Consider the following 20,720-nt stretch of genomic DNA (forward strand, 5'->3'; position numbering starts at 1 on the left):
TGTGTGTACACAAGGAGCACTATTTCTGGCTATTATAAAACTTGTATATACATTTTTTTTTTTTAGCAGATTTCTGCTCTGCAGGCTTCATCTATAATTTGCAGTTCTCCAAGAGCAGGTGGGCAAAGCTCCCTCCTCCTCGCTTCAGGCGGAAAAAATAATTTTATATTTGCGTGCAATTCGCGTGCAATGCGCACGGAATTGCGCGCGAAAATGGGGGAGAAAGAAGTGAAGGGTTTTTCAGCCATTTCTGCGCAAATTACACGCAAATTCCGCGCGAAAACGATGTCGGGCGGATTTTTTTTTTACCATTGACTTCTATTGATTTCTGCTAGCGGATTGCGCTTGAAGAATGAACATGCTCATTCTTTAAGCGGAACGGAATTCAGCGTCGGAATTCCGCTAGCAGAATTTCCGCAGTGTGAACAGGACAGCAGAAAAAACATTGAAGTCAATGAGCAGAGGAGATGTGAATTAATTTGGAGCGGAGAATTGAAGAGGAATTACTCGAGTAAATTCCTCTTGAATTACTCTGTGTGAACGCACCCTTACAAGAGAGGGGGCGTGGGAAGACACTGCATAACAGGAGAAAAAAAGCTTTTTGTCTGGTAAGATTATTACAAAGGTTACAAAAGTTGCTTATACTACTGAGCTATGCAAAGTTTATGTATATAAAAGCGCTGATTTAACACGTTAACAATCATGGATATGTATACACGTCAAGGGCGGATGACAGTTCCCTCACCTGCGTGTATACACTGGGCAGTGCCCACGAGATTGTGGCAGGCCTCTACTGTATCACACAGCCGGGACCCTGCCGAACTGCCGGGACCTCCCTTTTTACAAGTGTAGAAAAGGGGTTTTCCGGGCAAAAAAATCTGTAAAATAACTGTAAATATACCATAGAATAGTCTGTTGTGCTATTTTGTCCCGCCAACTTAGCGCATACTAGCAGAAAGCGGCCCTAACAGTCACTAGGTGACTCAGCTCGGGCCACCAAAATGATTGACTGCTACAGTATACATTGGCATCCCTTTTTCTGACATGACTCCAACAAACACCTCTAACATACTGCAAACATTCAGTATGGATGGGGACTATCCCCCCTCCCAACAAAATAAACAATTACATTTTTTTTTTTATATTTGTCATGAGTGGGTGCTTATTCCCAAAACATAACTGATATATCAATCAGGAAATTTAACTGTCAGACCGCTGCGTGTCGCTCCTCACTGACCAAGGACCAATCAGAGCGGACCCTGGTCCAGCTAGTACAAATTTCTTTCGGACGCAAAAATCTTGCGGTCCACATGGGGTCACTTCAGGGGGTGCGGATTCGTTCTGTCAGCTCCAATCCTTTGCAGGCATGGAGTGGGGTCTATAATTCATATAATAATGTCCTGAAATCCAAAGGTTGCTCCTCTTTTTATCCTACCAAACCAAATATGGTCTAAGTGGGTGTACTGCCCAACCCGGGACAAACAGTGTAATAAAATATGGGGCGTATTTCCTCCATTTCAGAAACAGTGTTCCAAAAATATATGTCCCACAAGCATGTGTGAAAAAAAGCAAATTTCACATTTTTTTTCACTGACTTTGAAAAAATTCCAGCAACAAAATAAGGGCTCAACGTACTCACTAGTGCCCTAGGTGAATACGTTAGGGGTTGTAGTTTTGAAAACGGGGTCACTTCTGGGGGTGCGATATTGTTCTGACAGCTAGAATGCTTTGCAAACATGAAGTGCGGCCTATAATTTGTTCTAGGCCTGCACGATATATTGTAATCCCAATGGAATCGCGATAATTGCGGATTGCGATATGTCGATATTGGCCTTGGGAAAATTATGCGATTATTACTTGCGGCTCCGGTTGGTCAAAGTCTCCAGTGGCTGCTGTATTCTATGATCCCCTGCGGCGCGGTCCGGTCCCTCCGCTGTGCGGCTGACTGTCTCTCCTCCCAGCAGTGCCGAGCGCTGGGAGGAGGTGAATTAAACGCTCTACAACTAGCCACTATATGTATACGGCACTGCCACGCAGCGAGTATATGAAGTGAGGTTCCCTACCTGCCTCCCACTTATCCGATCGGCGCTTCAATAATGCTGGCAGCCTCAGCAGCTTGTAGTAATGGAGCGCTGATAACACTGATTAATACTGTGCTATAGGCTACTATGGCACAACATTGTTCAGTGTCTGCAATCACAAGATTGCATCTAATAGTCCCTATGGCAGTGTTTTCCAAACACTGTGCCTCCAGCTGTTGCAAAACTACAACTCCCAGCATGCTCGAACAGCCTTTGGTTCTCCGGGCATGCTGGAAGTTGTAGTTATGCAACAATTGAGACACACTATTTGGAAAACACTGCCCTATGGGGACAAAAAAATTGTGGGGAAAAAAAAGGTAAAAACAAAAAGGTAATAATAAAAGTTTTAAATCACCCCCCTTTTTAACCCCTTAGGGACTCTTACCACTCTCACTTTATGCATTAATAACTCTGAGATGCTTTTACAGATTTATTCTGATTCAGAGAGTTTTTTTTCATGACATATTCCACTTTAACACACTGTTAAATTTTTGTTGTTCCTTGCATCCGTTCTTTGTGAAAAATCCCAAAATTTCAGGAAAATTTTTGGCATTTTTCTAACTTGAAACTTTCTGCCTGTAAGGAAAATGAATATTCCAAATAATTTATATATTGATTCACATATAAAATATGTACTTTATGTTTGCATCATAAAGTTGGCATGTTTTTACTTTTTGAAGACATTAGGGGGCTTCAAAGTTCAGCATCAATTTTCAAAATTTTCACAAAAAATTAAAAAACTTAATTTTTCAGGGACCAGTTAAGTTTGAAGTGGATTTGAGGAGCTTTTCTGTGAGAAATGCCCCATAAATTACCTCATTATAGAAACTGCACCCCTCAAAGCATTAAAAATGACATTAAGAAAGTTTAACCCTTTAGGTGTTTCACAGGAATAGCAGCAAAGTGAAGGAGATAATTCAGAATCTTCATTTTTTTTTTACACTCACATGTTCTTGTAGAGCAATATTTTTAAAAGGAGAGAAATCCCCCCCCCCCCCCAAATTTTTTTTTTTTTAACCCAATTTCTCTCTAGTACGGAAATACCTCACATGTGGACGTCAAGTACTCTGTGGGTCCACTAGAGAGCTCAGAAGGGAAGGAGCGACAATGGGATTTTGGAGAGTGAAATTTGCTGAAATGGTTTTTGAGGGGCATGTCACGTTTAGAAAGCCCCTATGGTGCCAGAACAGCAAAAATAACCCCACATGGCATACTATTTTTGAAACTACACCTCAAGGAACGCAACAAGGGGTACAGTGAGCCTTAACACCCCACAGGTTTTTGACGGCTTTTCGTTAAAATCAGATGTGTAAATAAGAAAAAAAAATAAAACATTTTCACTAAAATGCAGATTTTCCTAAAAATTGACATTTTTACAAGGGGTAATAGGAGAAAATGCCCCCCAAAATGTGTAACCCCATTTCTTCTGAGTATGATACCACATGTGTGGACGTCAAGTGCTCTGCTGGTACACTACAATGCTCAGAAGAGGAGGAGTCACATTTGGCTTTTGGAAAGCACATTTTGCTGAAATGGTTTTTGGGGCATGTCGCATTTAGGAAGCCCCTATGCTGCCAGAACAGCAAAAAAATAAATAAAAAATAAATAAAACACACATGGCATACTATTTTGGAAACTACACCCCTCAGGGAATGTAACAAAGGGCACAGTGAGCCTTAACACCCCACAGGTGTATGACAACTTTTCGTTAAAGTTGGATGTGTAGATGGAATTTTTTTTTTTCACTAAAATGCAGGTTTTTCCAAAAATTTTACATTTTTACAAGGGGTAATAGGAGAAAATGCCCCCAAAATTTGTAACCCCATCTCTTTTGAGTATGGAAATACCCCATGTGTGGATGTAAAGTGCTCTGCAGGCGAACTACAATGCTCAGAAGAGAAGGAGCGCCATTGAGCTTTTGGATAGAGAATTTTTTGGAATGGAAGTTGGGGGCCAAGTGTGTTTACAAAGCCCCCCCATGGTGCCAGAACAGTGGACCCCCCCCCCCACATGTGACCCCATTTTGGAAACTACACCCCTCACAGAATTTAATAAGGGGTGCAGTGAGCATTTACACCCCACTGGCGTTAGACAGATCTTTGGAACCATAGAATGTGCAACTGAAAAATTAAATTTTTCATTTTCACGGACCACTGTTCCAAAAATCTGTCAGACACCTGTCGGGTGTAAATGCTCACTGCACCCCTTATTACGTTCCGTGAGGGGTGTAGTTTCCAAAATGGGGGTCACAATTCCGAACAAATTTTCTCTCCAAAATCCCAATGGCGCTCCTTCTCTTCTGAGCATTGTAGTGCTCCCGCAGAGCACTTTACATCCACATATGGGGTATTTATGTACTCAGAAAAAATGGTGATACACATTTTGGGGGGTCTTTTTCCCTATTTTCCTTTGTGAAAATAAAACATTTAGGGTAACACCAGCATTTTAGTGAGACATGATTTTTTTCATTTTCCCATCCAACTTGTCAAACACCTGTGGAGTGTTAAGGTTCACTAGACCCCTTGTTACGTTCTGTGAGGGGTGTAGTTTCCAAAATGGGGTCACACGTGGGTATTTATTTTTTTGTGTTTAAGTCAGAACCGCTGTAAAATCAACCACCCCTGTGCCAATTTAGGCCTCAAATGTACATAGTGTGCTCTTACTCCTGAGCCTTGTTGTGTGCCCGCAGAGCATTTTACGCCCACATATGAGATATTTTCGTACTCAGGAGAAATTGCGTTACAAATTTTGGGGGTCTTTTTTTCCTTTTATGTCTTGTGAAAATGTAAAGTATGGGACAACACCAGCATGTTAGTGTAATTTTTATTTTTTTTTATTTAACAATAACATGCAAGTGTAGACCCCAACTTTACCTTTTCTAAGGGGTTAAAGGAGAAAAAGCCCCTGAAAATTTGTTAGGCAATTTCTCCCGAGCACGGTAATACCCCATATGTAGCACTAAATTCTTGCCTTGAAATACGACAGGGCTCCGAAGTGAGAGCACCATGCGCATTTGAGGTCTACATTAGGGATTTGCATGGGGACGGACCCGGATGCAAGAATTACACTTGCTTCCGATACCAAAATGACCCTATGGCAGTGATTCCCAAAGAGGGTGCCTCCAGCTGTTGCAAAACTCCCAGCCTGCCAGGACAGTCAATGGCTGTCCGGCAATGCTGGGAATTGTTGTTTTGCAACAGCTGGAGGCTCCGTTTTGGAAACAGTGCCACACCAGACGTTTTTCATTTTTATTTGGGGGGGGGGGGGGGGGGGGGGCGTGTAACTGTGTAGGGGTTTATGTATATGTAGTGTTTTACTTTTTATATTGTGTTAGTGTAGTGTAGTGTTTTTAGGGTACATTCACACAGATGGAGGTTTACAGCGAGTTTCCTGCTGGGAGTTTGAGCTGCAGTGGAAAATTTGCTGCATCTCAAACTTGCAGCGAGAAACTCACTATAAACCCGCCTGTGTCAATGTACCCTGTACATTCACATGGGGGGGCAAACCTCCAGCTGTTGCAAAAACAACTCCCAGCATGCCCTTTGGCTGTTGTACATGCTGGGGGTTGTATTTATTCAACAGATGGAGGCACACTGGTTGCAAAACACTGTTACTGAACTCAGTGTTTCGCAACCAGTGTTCCTCCAGCTATTGCAAAACTACAACTCCCAGCATGTACAGTCTATCAGTGCATGCTGGGAGTTGTAGTTTGCAACAGCTGGAGGCACACTGGTTGTGAAACACTGAGTTAGGTAACAAACCCAGTGTTTTGCAACCAGTGTGCCTTCAGCAGTTGCAAAACTACAACTCTCAGCATGCACTTACTGCCGAAGGGCATGCTGGGACTTGTAGTTATGCAACAGCTGGAGGCACACTACTGCAACTCCCAGCATGCCCTTTGGCTGTCCATGCATGCTGGGGGTTGTAGTTATGCAACAGCTGGAGGCACAAAAATGTGCCTCCAGCTGTTGCATAACTACAACTCCCAGCATGCACAAACTACCAAAGGGCATGCTGGGAGTTGTAGTTGTGCCTTCTGCTGTTGCATAACAACTCCCAGCATGCCCTTGTGTGCATGCTGGGAGTTGTTACTTAGAAACATCAGGAGGCCAGCCTTACCGCCTGCTGTTGTGCAGTGAAGATCCGCCTGCCATCTCCGCCAACACTGCTGGGGTCCCGTTCCCGCTGCCACTGCCGGGGATCGGGGGCCCCAGCCTCAGGTAAGGGCTCCCGGCACCCACTATCGCCCTCCAGAACAGGGGCGGAGCGGGTGCAGTTAGGGACACCCCCACAGCAGGTGTCCTGATTCGTCGGCCAATAACTGCCGAAGAATCAGGACGATCGTGAGGCGGCACCAGTGCCACCTCTATCCTGCTGCTAAGGGATGATAGTTGCCATCTCAGACGGCACCATCATCCTTTTTTTGACCAGGAATTGCCGCAAATCACTAATCTGAATTGATCGGCGATTTGCAGCGATCGCTGACATGGGGGGATCTCAGGACCCCCCCAGGCGTTGTCACAGGATGCCCTGAGTCCTCAAGGATCTGGGATGCAGGGCATATGCATTACCCCTGCATCCACAAGAGGTTAAATAAAATGTAAACAAATAGAAACAAACATTGCCACGTGCGTAAATGTCAGCACTGTTAAAATATAACATTAATGAAACTGCACAGTCAATGGCATAAATGTGAAAAAATTAAATAAAACAAGCTGCGCCTGATCCTGTGTCCCTATACCCCCCCCCCCTTCTCAGCTGCGCCGGACCCTTTTCCTCACCACCACCCCAACCCCACCCCCTTTCTCAGTTGCGCCGGATCCTGTCCATCCACAACCACCCAACCCCCCCCCCTTAATTCTCAGCTGCACCGAACAGATCTTGTTAAACCACCCCCCCACAACCCCTCCCGTCCACTACCTCCTCCATCCCGGTCTTCGGCAGCGCCGGCAGCCGGCCAGTGCAAGAGGGCGCCGGAGAGATGAAGCGCCGTGCAGGACAGGTGAGTGCGTGTATGTATGTCTGTATGTGTGTATGTATGTGTGTGTGTTAGGGAATTGGGGGGTATTGCAGCAAACCTTATGTGGGGGAACTGCCAACCTAATGTGGGGACTGCAACCTAATGTGGGGGACATACTGACAGCCTAATGTTGGGGAACATACGGCAAACTCAATGTGGGGGAACATACTGCCAACCTAATGTGGGGGAACATACTGCCAACCTAATGTGGGGGAACATACTGCCAACCTAATGTGGGGGAACATACTGCCAACCTAATGTGGGGGAACTGCAACCTAATGTGGGGGACATACTGACAGTCTAATGTTGGGGAACATACTGCAAACCTAATGTGGGGGAACATACTGCCAACCTAATGTGGGGGAACATACTGCCAACCTAATGTGGGGGAACATACTGCCAACCTAATGTGGGGGAACTGTGCTACTGTGGGGGAACTCTGATGCCTGTAGCTGCTGTGGGGGAACTCCGATGCCTCTACCTACTGCGGGGGAACTCCGAATGCTGTAGCTGCTGCGGGGGAACTCCGAATGCTGTAGCTGCTGCGGGGGAACTCTGATGCCTGTAGCTGCTGTGGGGGAACTCAGATGCCTGTGCTTTACTGTGGGGGAACTCCAATGCTTGTAGCTATTGTGGGGGAACTCTGATGCCTGTAGCTGCTGTGGGGGAACTCAGGTGCCTGTGCCTATGGTGGGGGAACTCCGGTGCTAGCCAGTGACAGCTATGTTGATTAGCATCCAACTTTACTAGGAAAAGATAAAACAGATAGAAAACGTATTCATAAAAATGCTGTACTTTTATCTATAAAATCCTTGCACTAATTTTATAAAGATCTATTCGTATATTTATACATTTTATCCTGTTATGAACACGCCATAATGTCTTAGGAATACTGCAGGCAAGCTCCAAGTATCTTCCTCTGTGTAACATGTACAGCATGAAACCAGAGAGGAAAGGGTTACAGAATAGAGTGCTCTGATTGGCTGACAGTTCAGGCTCGCTCCCGAGACTTAGAGCAGATGAGTCATCACAGCGAGGGAGACAGAAAGACACGCCCCCTCCAGCCTGCACAATGAAAAAGTAACTGAGCAACAGATATATGTTTTATGTCTCTGGGATCTCTATATCCAGAGATATAAGCATTTATGTACAAGATCAGGATTAGGGACCGGGTAACATATCGTTTGTTTGTTTTTTTCCGAACTTTGATAGGTATGCTTTAATGTTCAGTCAATGAACATGAAATTGGGCGAGTTGGCTTTCTCAAATAGAGGGATTGGACATTATATATCCCATATCGTGCAGCCCTAATTTGTACAATGATATCCTGAAAGCCAAATGGCCCTCCATGGTTACTGCCTAACATGGAACAAGCAGCATAATAACATTTGGGGTGCATTTCATTCATTTCAGAAGCTATTTCTTTTTCTTTTTTTTAAATGTATCCTACAAATGATGCATATGTCAAAAAAAAAAGCTAAAATGTAAATATTTTACACAGACATGCTAATACAATCAACACAAAAAAGGCCTAAAAGAATGCACTTCTAATCCAAGTAAATAATTTAGGGGGGTGTAGTTTTTAAAAAGGGGTCACTTGTGGGGGTGCAGTATGGTTCTGCCAGCTTCAATCCTTTGCAGGAATGGAGAGGGGCCTAAAATTTTTATAATGTTGTCCCGAAATCCAGTTCCTATGTTCTAAGTTTCTTCTAAGTTTCTGCAAACCTTGCATAGCACATACAAATTATCAAAATTTCAAGTAAAATTGTTAGGCTTCTAATTCATTTAGAGGGTACCTGTCGTTAAAAACTTTTGATATACTTTTTGATATAATGTAGACAATTCTCAGTGCACAGAGCCCTGCCTGTCCTCAGTGCACAGAGCCCTGCTTATGAGGATTGGGCCAAGCTCTCTGAAGATAAGTGCAGCCCAAATTACAGAAACTGCTTCATAGTATTGACTGCCTTCAAAAGTTGTGCAATTAATATTAAGCTCAGGGTACCATCCTTTTGATCCAGGTCATTTTCTGGACAGCGACTATCAGGGAATGGACAGGTTATACAGTTAGTGAATGTGAATATTTTACATCGAGGGGTGTCTGTTAGGAAATACACCCCTTGAATGTACTAACATTACTTAAGGGAGTAGTATAGTGAAAATTATCTTCATCCTGTTGTGCCCAGGCTGCGGAGAAAACACAGCAAAAAAAAACAAAAAAACTTTAACTCACCTTCCTCCGAGACCCCTGTTGTGCCGCTATAGCTCTTTGGTCCTCCATTCTGGTCTTCTTACTTCTTCCATATGCACGGATTGTCAAACTGCAGTCAGTATCTCGTCGAAATCAGGGATGTCGGCCGGAGATTGGCTGAGCTCAGAGTCACATAAGGAGCCCGGACAGCAGGGAGAAGGTAAGGCCTAGGCGCCTTACACCACACCGTGCTTAGCCTATCACCGGCTGAGGCGGGACATCACTGCGGCCGGCAATAGGCTAACTGCAATGTGACGATTCGCGCACGGAAGCAAGAAGACTGGACCGGAGGACCGAAGAACTAAAGCGGTGCCACAGAGGAATGGAGGAAGAGATTAATGGAGACTAAAATGGAGCACAATCCACTTGTCCAGGTAAATTTTTATATTTCCACTCTTGTTTTTTCTTCCTTGCCCTATAGTAATATCTAGAGCCCATATGAGGGCTTGTTTTTAGCGGGACCCATTGTACTTTGTAAGGACACCTTTCATTTTTCCATAACAGGTGCTCCGAAAAAAAAAAAAAAAGGTTTTGGTTAGGTGAAAAACTAAAAATAAAAATTTTTTTTGCAAATTTGGTTTCCTTTTTTTAAAGCCATTTACCTTTTTACTTTGTGGTCAAACTTTACTTTTAACAGCATACAAAATGACTGTTGTCTCAGATTTTTCCCAGGTTGCAATGTGGCCGAGACCTGACTCACTAGTCAGCTGATGACAGGGAGCCTGTCTGCTTCAATGGGTGGGGCAATCGCTTGGTGGGAGCTCTCTCCCACCAAGCGATTGCCCCACCCATGAGATCAATCTGCAACAGCTGTAGGCATCCTGATTGAAAAACACGCTGATTTGAATGGATGCAGCTCCTTTATGTTTCAATTGGTGGGGTGGCTGATGTGTGGGAGGGAGGAAGATGGAATTGTGGGATTTGTAGTCAAAAAAAGAAAAGTCAAACAGGAAATACCAATTCACAAAAAGTATTATGGTAATGTTACAACATAGCCATTTAGCCTCAAGACAAGCGCAGATCCTTCCTAAGCATGTCCATTACTGTCTGCCAGGTACGTACTAAAATCACCTTATGGTGGATAACCCCTTTAATCACTTTTTACTTAATTTTTTTCCTGGGATATGATGTTATAAAAAATGCACTTCTGGGGTTTGGTATATATATATATTTTTTTACATTTGGCTGATCTCTTCTTCCTACAAACTGTCTTCAACATTTGGGGTGAAAATTGCTTGGCAAGATTGACAACAGCAGTGCGTTTTCTTGGACTTGCTGGTAAACTCTATTTAGCCTTTCCAAGAGAAGAATGACTCCTGAAAGCCTTGCTGTGAGATTCTGCCATTTCAGAAGCTTCAAGTTTCTTATTGTTACATTTAGCTCTGTATCTTTACTGATCCAAATACCTCTTCTTTCTCTGAACTTCTCTCATCTTTGTATGAAGGGACAAGTAGATTGTGTTCCCTTTTTAGTCCTATGGGCAAGTATTTTATTTCCACACCCCTGAAGACAAAAATGGTACAGCTAAAAACTACAGATCACGGCGCAAAAAATGAGCCCTCACACACCCCCTTATACGGAAAAACGGCTGGGGGCTGCCGGGTACTGAGCGGTCATGAGTCAGGAGCCCGCTTCATACACCCTGAACTCTCCTGGGGAACTGGGATATACAGGTGTTCATCATACCTATTAATCATATATTTTTTTAATAGTTTTTTGAATGTTATTATTGGAGTTTTAAGCATATGAATAAATGGATGTTTTAGCTCTATGTGGATTTTGGTTATTCATATCTTGAGCTATTAACATTATTCTGGATTGGCCACAGGTCTATAAGTCTTGTTTTAAACTCTGTAAAATGTGAACCTAAAAAATGACATGTGAATGGCACTTATCAACATGACATGTACATGAAGAGAGCAGTTTAGTACAGAAAAGTACAGAGGGGATTAATATGATGGTACCTGCAGCTGACATTTTCCGGCCTCTTAGACTGTGGTGGAGGTGCTACACTGGTAAATACGATGGGCCTCATTTACTAACATGATTCCGGCTCTTTTTGTCGGGTTTTGCGCCTAAATTCTGTCGCAGGGACCATGCGACAGAATGTGCGACAGAAAAAAACTGACAGAATCTCAATCACTCTGAGTGAAAAAGAACTACAAAACGGAAAAAAAAATGGAAAAGGGGAGTGTTCCCTACATTTCATCCAAAATCACTCGTCTTTTCTGAAAATCACTCCGAAAATCGTGTGAATTTTCCGGGAAGAAAACCTGACACTTTGCAGCATGTACAAAGTTTCAGAAAGTGGAGTAAATTCTCTGGCTGTTTGTTCTTTTTCCTGCCTCGTCTTTTTAAAGCGATTCTTACTTGTAATTTTAAAATTTTTTTTGCACAATTAAATTATTAAGCAACCTTTTAGCTTTGGGGAGTCTTTTCAACACTTTTTTTGGGGGGGGACTTTAGCAATCCAAACAACGGTTGGAGATACCTTTTTGATTAAAATTTCGTAGGGTACCATTAAAAAAATAAAAATAAAAAAATACAGTAGTGATGGAAAAAAAATTGTATTTAACGAAATGTATCCTTTTAATAAAAACTTTTTATTAATTTTTTTAACCGAATCAATTAATGTGTGCGGGCAGGGCAATAAAAATGTATCCGACAATAATAAAAATTTAGTATATGGGTGTGTGTGTTTTTCACTTTTTTTTTCTAGATTTTTAGGTAGTGCTACTACTCCCAGCATGGAACACACTGTTCCATGATGGGAGTAGTAGTACCAGTACTAATAGACAGATCGCTCGTTTCGATCCTCCTGTATAAGTTATAGATGCGGCCAGCTGCTCTTCTATGGTCCCCTGCACTGCCGTTTATAACTCCCACAGAGAGCTGTGATTGGCCAGATGGTTCCAGCCAATCACATCTCTGTGGAAAATATGATTAGGTATATATATACGGCAGGGCAGGGGACCATAGGAGAGCGGCCGCATCTATACATTATACAGGATCAGGTGTCAGGAGTGACCTGCATTAATAGATCGCAGCAGGTGTCAGAAGTTACACTTGCTGCGATCCATCTATTAATGCAAGTACTACAGCTCCCAGCATGGATCAGAGTGTGCTCCATGTTGGGAGTAGTAGTTCTTGCAGTTAAGGAAAGATCACAGCGGGTATCACTACTGACATCCACTGCGATCGTCCTGTCTATAGCAGAGATGGAGCAGCTGTATACGGCGCTCGCATCTATGCACTATACTCCAGCGGCCACTCACTTATATTTCATATTTACCTCAGAGCGGTGATTGGCTGCAACCATCCGGCCAATCACAGCTCTGGGCGGAAAATATGAATGAGTCATGTGAATTTGTTGTATGGGGATGCTTCGGTCTTTTGCAGCGCTGGAGTCCTTCCTTCTGGAGCCCACTCTGCTGTACAAGATCTATATTTAATGAGAGAAGTGCCGGAGTTTTGTTTCATTGTAACAAGCTGTTTGCAGATACATTTGTGCACAATGAGGAACGCGATCCCTGTCTGCTTATGCACTTGTGTATACCGGTGATCGCAATCTCTTAAAGTCTGAACAAAGAAGACCGCTCCTGTTCAGATACATTCTGATGGGGTCTCCCTGGATCATGGTGAAGGTATATGAGGAAACCTTACCGGTTAGTCTGGTATGGAATCGCCAGGTGTCATGTTGATTCTTGTCTGCGGAGTCTTTGCATTTATGCAGCGCTGGAAACCCTCTAGATCTGGCCCACCTTGCTGCGTATGGTATCTCATTCATGATTCACACGGTTAGTTATGTGGATCGCAATGGTATATTATATTTATATCTTCCATGTTTTTATTGGTATTTTTATGTAGTGCTGGAGACCTGGAGTTAAAGCCCACTTTGAGTTTCCCCTAGTTTTCTTTGGAGTGGGGGCCGTTGTGTAGTGGGAAAAAAAGAGTAATTCGGCAGAGTTATAATATAGGTCCAGGGTAGGGTTAATTGGTGCGGGTGACATTATATGACTGTATGATGTTGAGGTATTACGAACAGATATATTTGAGAGTGAGGTATAATGGTGTGGTTGTTGGGATATATATACACACACACACACACACATATTTATATACCAACAACCACACCATTATACCTCACTCTCAAATATATTTGTTCGTAATACCTCAACATCATACAATGGTGTGGTTGTTGGTATATAAATGTGTGTGTGTGTGTGTGTGTGTGTGTGTGTGTGTGTGTGTGTGTGTATATATATCCCAACAACCACACCATTATACCTCACTCTCAAATATATCTGTTCGTAATACCTCAACATCATACAGTCATATAATGTCACCCGCACCAATTAACCCTACCCTGGACCTATATTATAACTCTGCCGAATTACTCCTTTTTCCCACTACACAACGGCCCCCACTCCAAAGAAAACTAGGGGGAACTCAAAGTGGGCTTTAACTCCAGGTGTCCAGCACTACATAAAAATACCAATAAAAACATGGAAGATATAAATAATCGCCTCTCTATAATATAACATTGCGATCCACATAACTAACCGTGTGAATCATGAATGAGATACCAAGCGCAGCAGGGTGGGCCAGAACTAGAGGGTCTCCAGCGCTGCAAAAATACAAAGACTCCGCAGACAAGAATCAACATGACACCTGGCGATTCCAAACCAGGCTAACCTGTAAGGTTTCCTCATATACCTTCACCATGATCCAGGGAAACCCCATCGGAATGTATCTGAACCAGAGCAGTCTTCTCTTTGTTCAGACTTTAAAGGGGTACTCCGCCCCTAGACATATTATCCCCTATCCAAAGGATAGGGGATAAGAAGTCAGATTGCCAGGGTCCTGCTGCTGGGGAGCCCGGGATCCCCGCTGCGGGACTGCGCTATCATTACAGCACAGAGCGAGTTCGCTCTGCACGTAATGACGCGCAATACAGGGGCCGGAGCATCATGACGTCACGGCCCGCCCCTCTCAATACAAGTCTATGGGAGGGGGCGGGGTGTGATGTCACGAGGGGCGGAGCCATGACGTCACGCGGCTCAGTTCCCTGTATCGCCCGTCATTACGAACAGAGCGAACTCGCTCTGTGCTGTAATGATAGCGGGGTGCCGCAGAGGGGATCCCAGGGCTTCCCAGCAGCGGCACCGCGGCGATCTGACATTTTATACCCTATCCTTTGCATAGGGGACAAGATGTCTAGGGCGGAGTACCCCTTTAAGAGATCGCGATCCCCAGTATACACAAGTGCATCCGCAGACAGGGATCGCGTTCCTCACTGTGCACAAATGTATCTGCAAACAGCTTGTTACAATGAAACAAAACTCCAGCACTTGTCTCACTAAATATAGATCTGGTACAGCAGAGTAGGCTCCAGAAGGAAGGACTCCAGCGCTGCAAAAGACCGAAGCATCCCCATACAACAAATTCACATGACTCATTCATATTTTCCGCCCAGAGCTGTGATTGGCCGGATGGTTGCAGCCAATCACCGCTCTGAGGGAAATATGAATGAGTGAGTGGCCGGAATATAGTGCAGAGATGCGAGCGCTGTATACAGCTGCTCCATCTCTGCTATAGACAGGACGATCACAGCGGGTGTCAGTAGTGATACCCGCTGTCATCTGTTCTTACCTGCAGGTACTACTACTCCCAACATGGAGCACACTCTGCTCCATGCTGGGAGCTGTAGTATCTGCATTAATAGACAGATCGCAGCAAGTGTAACTTCTGACACCTGTTGCACTCTGTCTATTAATGCAGGTACTACTGCTCCCAACATGGAGCACACTCTGCTCCATGTTGTGAGTAGTAGTACCTAAAGTATATATGTGTATACCAGCGCTTCCATGGGATATGTAAAAATACAGCTACCAGGTATTAATTATGGATCCCTGTATACCATAAGAATTGTTGCAATGCTAAAAAGAAATAAATACCGGCGCTTAATGAGATTTTTTTTTAATTATTATTATAAAAATGAATAAAGGAGTAAGTGATCAATAAAATTCTTTAAAAAGGAGGTTCATTCAGAGTGGTGGTGAGGGAGGGTTTTGATCATATTCCTAACAGTGGAAGGATGGTAGAGGAAACTGAAAATACAAATGTAATGAATGAGAGACTTCTCAATTATGATGGTAAGGTATATGTGGTTAAATGCTAACAATTTTTCACGTACCCTATTATGACAATGTTGCTGAAGGAATTCAAAAGATGTTCCTAGTGGACAAGTTGATTATGGAGCGAAGGTGATATAATATAGACCTGTGAAGCAGATAGGTCTGATCTGTATATAAGATGAGAAAAAGGAAATTAATGTTGTATTCCTAGTTTTAGTGTGAACGAAACAGAAACAATAAAAAATAAGTGTGAAAGAACGTACTTGGCACGCTATAGGGAATCTTGTTAGTCCAGATATGAGGTGAGGCATGTATAAAGATACTTCTGATGTGCACCCTTTAATTTCTCTTTGGGAAATGTAAAGCTGTTCAAAGGTTGGCAAGGAATTCTTTTTGTGGAAGAAGATGCGTGCAAAAATATAAAAATTTATTTTAAAAATAAACTGATGTAGACAAAAAAAATTCTTTTTTTAGAAGAGGGAAAAATTCTAGTATGCTACTTACATTTATTTATAAGAGGAAAAAAAGGGTATATATGTCCAATGAGCAGTGCTTAAAAAGGCAGCAGCGGTTTATTTCAACTGAGACTATACCCATAGGCGAGATGCTCTGCAGGCATATATGGTAAAGTCCTGTAGTGCTGCGCTTATAGTTGGAAGCACTTGTATTCTGTGGTCCTTTTGATATAGAAAGAAACAATACTTTAGTAACAGTTTCCATATTGACATATAAGAGAAACAATGTATACTCTAGATCCAGTGTGTTAACTAAACATTTGTGTAGCGGTACAGGTGTAATCTTCTGCAGTGGTGCTTGTTGCACTGAAAAAAAGTGGGATCCCCATTGGGATGTATCCTATCTGAACGGTACAAAAAGAGTACATTATGAGGGGTCCCGGGGTGTCCTGAGGTTTCGATGGTCAATTAACCAACAAAAACCCCAGGAGGTGCCAGGGCTACAATAATGTCACAAAAACTTTAGGGGAAACCCCCAAAGGGGTGCCCTAAACTAGGTCCCTCCCAACTAAAATATAACTTATTATTATGATTAAAATTGAATGTAAACTAAAAGTGCAGTTAGCAAAAAATGTCCACTAGATGTCAGGACCACTCGGTGATTAAAAACACAGCCCCAGTCCTCTTGTAGTGTAACTGACAACCACGCTGTTAGTATCGGGTGCTCTATAATAGTCTAGGAACCTGTGGTGCGGCAATTTAAAACCTAATATAGCCTATGCCTTTAACGTTTCACTGGAACCCCAGCTTCATCAGAAACGTCTATGTGGCAGAGCTGAGGGGAGGAGCAGACACAAGTTTCCACTTCACACCGCCGCTAATAGCCAGCATGCGGCGCTCAGCAGTCTGTATGGAGGGGGCTCCGGACTCGTGCCCGCTCCATACTCTGCAGCCCCCAGCTGATTTCAGTAGCTGGGGGCCGCCGCTGATAGCCAGCATGCGGCGATGGCCGCGGCTAGCTATTAACCCTTTAGATCGCCGCTGTCAAAGCTGACAGCAGCGTCTAAAGGGACATGTGTATGCTCCCTGGTGGGCTAGTGGGGTGGATCACCTCCCCCCGCAGCGTGATTGCAGGGGGGTGATCCACTATAGAGGTAGATGGAGGACTTACCTCTGTTCCCTGCTAACCCGTGGCTCTGTCATTGATGGAGCCAGGCTGGACCAGGCTCTATCAATGGATCGCAGAGCTCACAGCTCTATAGAGTTCAATAGAACTCTATTCATCTGTATGAGGAATCTAATGATTCCTCCTAAAAGTCCAATAAAGTGTAAAAATAAAGTATTAATAAAAGTTTAAAAGACACACATTAACCCCTTTCATGTAAAAAAATCACCCCCTTTTCCTATATAAAAACATGCAAACATAATAAAAATAAATATATTTGGTATCGCTTCATGCGTAATTGTACGACCTATTAAAATATAACATTATGTATCTCGCACGGTAAATGTAAAAAAAAAAAAAAAAATACCAAACCACAGAATTGCAATTTTTATAATATCCCAGAAAAAAAGTTAAAAAGCGATAAAGTCAGATCAATACCAAAATGGTACCGATACAAAAAACAGATTATGGTGCAAAAAATGAGCCCTCATACAGCCTGGTATGTGAAAAAATAAAATAAAAAACCAACAGGGGTCAAAAAATTGGCAATTGAAAAAATTCGAAAAAGTTACGATTTTTTTTTTTAAATAAGTTAAACATGACGTAAACTATACAAATCTGGCATTGCTGTAATCAGGTGACCTAAAGTATGAAACTAACATGTTATTTCAGCCACAAAGGTAAATGGCGTAGAGAAGAAAACCACCAAATCTCCCAAATTATCTTTTACCATTTCAATTTCACTTCACCTAAACTAAATATATACACACACACACACACACTTTTTTTTTTTTTTCAGAGAATATGTTTTTGAAAAATTAAAAGTATCATTATAGTAGGTAGTTATGGCTATTATAGGGCGAGGAGGAAAAAGGGAGAGTGTAAAAGCGAAAATTGGCCCGGACAAGTGGATCGTCCTGAGGGACAAGTAGATTTTGCTCCATTTTAGTCCCGTGGACAAGTAGTTTATTATAAAATTTCCACACCCGTGTATTGTCAGATGTAATAAACAGCCAGTACCTGAAGATCAAAGGATGTCTAGTCTAGTTGTTTTTCTCCACCCTTTTTTTGACGTGTGCACAACAAATTTAACAAAAAGTCACAAGAACAATGACAAATTTGATGTTATCAGTACTTAGTAGATTTCCTTAGTGTACGGGTTTTTCTCATGTTTCCTTAAAGTAGAACTCCGGAATATAAAAATTGTGGCCCATACTGCCGGCAGTAAAAAAAATAAAGATGTGCATACCTTCCTCCGCTCCCCCCGGGGCCTCCGGTAACCGGCTCCAGTCTCCGCCACGATCCACTTCCTGGTTGCCGGTGGTTGGATGAGTCATACTGCGCTCAGCCAATCACCAGCCGCAACGAAGTCAGACTCTGCCGGCGATAGGCTGAGCGGCAGTGTGAAAACGCTTCAGGATAAAAAATTCTTCACTACACCGGCACCTGCGGCCGGTGCCGAAAACGTCACGCTGCCGCTCAGCCTATCGTCGGCCGAGTCTGGACCTCACTGCGGCCGGCGATTGGCTGAGCGCAGTATGATTCATCCGACCACCGGCAACCAGGAAGTGGATCGCGGCGGAGACCGGAGACTGTTACCGGAGACCCCGGGGCAGCGGAGGAAGGTATGTACAATTTTTATTTTTATTTTACTGCCGGGATAAATGGTGTACTGCAAGACAACATTGTGAAGAATGTCTAACGTATATGCCAGCGTATAAGACGACTGGGCGTATAAGCTGATCCCCAACTTTTACACTGAAAATATAGAGCTTGGGATATACTTGCCGTATAAGACTACCCCTCCTACCGCGATGTACAGTACCTTGTAGTTCCCACACATTAGGTCGGCAGCTCCCACACATTAGGTCGGCAGCTCCCACACATTAGGTTGGCAGCTCCCCCCCCACAATGGTCGGCAGCTCCCCCCCCCCCCCCCACAATAGTCGGCAGCTCCCCCCCCCCCACAATGGTAGGCAGCTCCCCTCCCTCAAAATAGTAGGCAGTTCCCCCACAATAGTAGGCAGCTCCCCTCCCCCACAATAGTAGGCAGCTCCCTCCACCACAATAGTAGGCAGCTCCCTCCACCACAATAGTAGGCAGCTCCCTCCCCCACAATAGTAGGCAGCTCCCTCCCCCACAATAATAGGCAGCTCCCCCCCCCCCCACAATATTAGGCAGCTCCCCCCCCACAATATTAGGCAGCTCCCCCCACATTAGTAGGCAGCTCCCCCCACATTAGTAGGCAGCTCCCCCCCCACATTAGTAGGCAGCCCCCCCCCCCACATTAGTAGGCAGCTCCCCCCCACATTAGTAGGCAGCTCCCCCCCCCCCCACAGACATACAACCTCCAGCCATATAGAGTGTATCTAAAAAACGACAAAGAACAAAGCGCTCCATGGTGTATTAAAAGAGTAACTTATCAAGCAACTTATGCACTGAAAAGGAGGCTCACCTGGTAATGTTGTGTACCCGCATACACAACAATGGTGAGCGCATAGTGTCCGCAGCCAGCCGGCTGAGCAAGAGGTAATGTAGAGGCAGACTTCAGAACAAGGTGCCGGCTTTCAATGGCGCAGGTCACAGGACAAGCATGGATGAGTAAAAGCAAGGGTAGTTTATTCTCCCAGCATGCAACGCGTTTCACTGCAACAGCAGCTTCATCAGGCATGACAAGAATCACATGAATGGCGAATTTATCCAGAAGGTGAGAGGAGACGTCAAAGGGGGGGGGAGGGGGCACGGGGAAAATAAGTGGGAAGAGTTAGAGAGAATAGGAACGGAAGGACTTAGACGGTCTCCTCACCAACGGGCAAATTCTAACCTTACAAATATATATACACAATATAAAAAGTTATATATATAAAAATATAAACCTATGACACAATCATTTTAAACTAAAATGAAATAATAATAGGAATGAGAAGATAGAGAACGGTCGTGATTTTAACGAGCATTCTCTATGGTCTCATTCAGACCATGCGGTACTATGTCTACTCTGGTACCGTATGGTCTGAATGAGACCATAGAGAATGCTCGTTAAAATCACGACCGTTCTCTATCTTCTCATTTCTATTATTTCATTTTAGTTTAAAATAATTGTTTCATATGTATATATTTTTATATATATAACTTTTATATTGTATATATATTTGTAAGGTTAGAATTTGTCCGTTGGTGAGGAGAACGTCTAAATCCTTCCGTTCCTATTCTCTCTACCTCTTCCCACTTGTTTTTCCCGCTCCCCCCCCCCCCTTGACGTGTCCTCTCACCTTCTGGATAAATTCACCATTCATGTGATTTTTGTCATGCCTGATGAAGCTGCTGTTGCAGTGAAACACGTTGCATGCTGGGAGAATAAACTACCCTTGCTTTTACTCATCCATGCTTGTCCTGTGACCTGCGCCATTGAAAGCCGGCACTAGAGATGAGCGAATCGAACTTGACGAACCCGAATTCATTACGAATTTCATGAAAAATTTGATTTGCAACGAATACGAATATCGCCGCAATTCTGTCGCATGAATCGCTTCATTAAACTCCATTTTACAGCGTTCCAGGCTATTGTAGAGCTAAGATGGCGGATCCACATGTAAGTACATGGGGCAGGGGAT

The 20,720-nt window shown here is 43.5% G+C and overlaps 1 protein-coding gene across 6 annotated transcripts in view; it reads right to left on the reverse strand.

Annotated features, from left to right (window-relative positions):
- Positions 1 to 20,720, reverse strand: part of HSD11B1L (hydroxysteroid 11-beta dehydrogenase 1 like) — a 148,946-nt gene that overhangs the window by 102,575 nt on the left and 25,651 nt on the right. For 2 of the 6 annotated variants that reach the window (XM_056518075.1, XM_056518073.1), the window contains exons 2-4: positions 15,991 to 16,163; positions 15,750 to 15,875; positions 15,546 to 15,653 (exon numbers count right to left, since the gene is read on the reverse strand). The exons of the other annotated variants lie outside the window; for them this stretch is intronic. The gene's annotated coding sequence lies outside the window, so the exon portion shown is untranslated. The remainder of the gene's footprint in view (positions 1 to 15,545; positions 15,654 to 15,749; positions 15,876 to 15,990; positions 16,164 to 20,720) is intronic. 6 annotated transcript variants of the gene reach the window in all.

The sequence above is a fragment of the Hyla sarda genome, chromosome 1, assembly GCF_029499605.1.
Source record: "Hyla sarda isolate aHylSar1 chromosome 1, aHylSar1.hap1, whole genome shotgun sequence".
NCBI classification, from domain to species: domain Eukaryota; kingdom Metazoa; phylum Chordata; class Amphibia; order Anura; family Hylidae; genus Hyla; species Hyla sarda.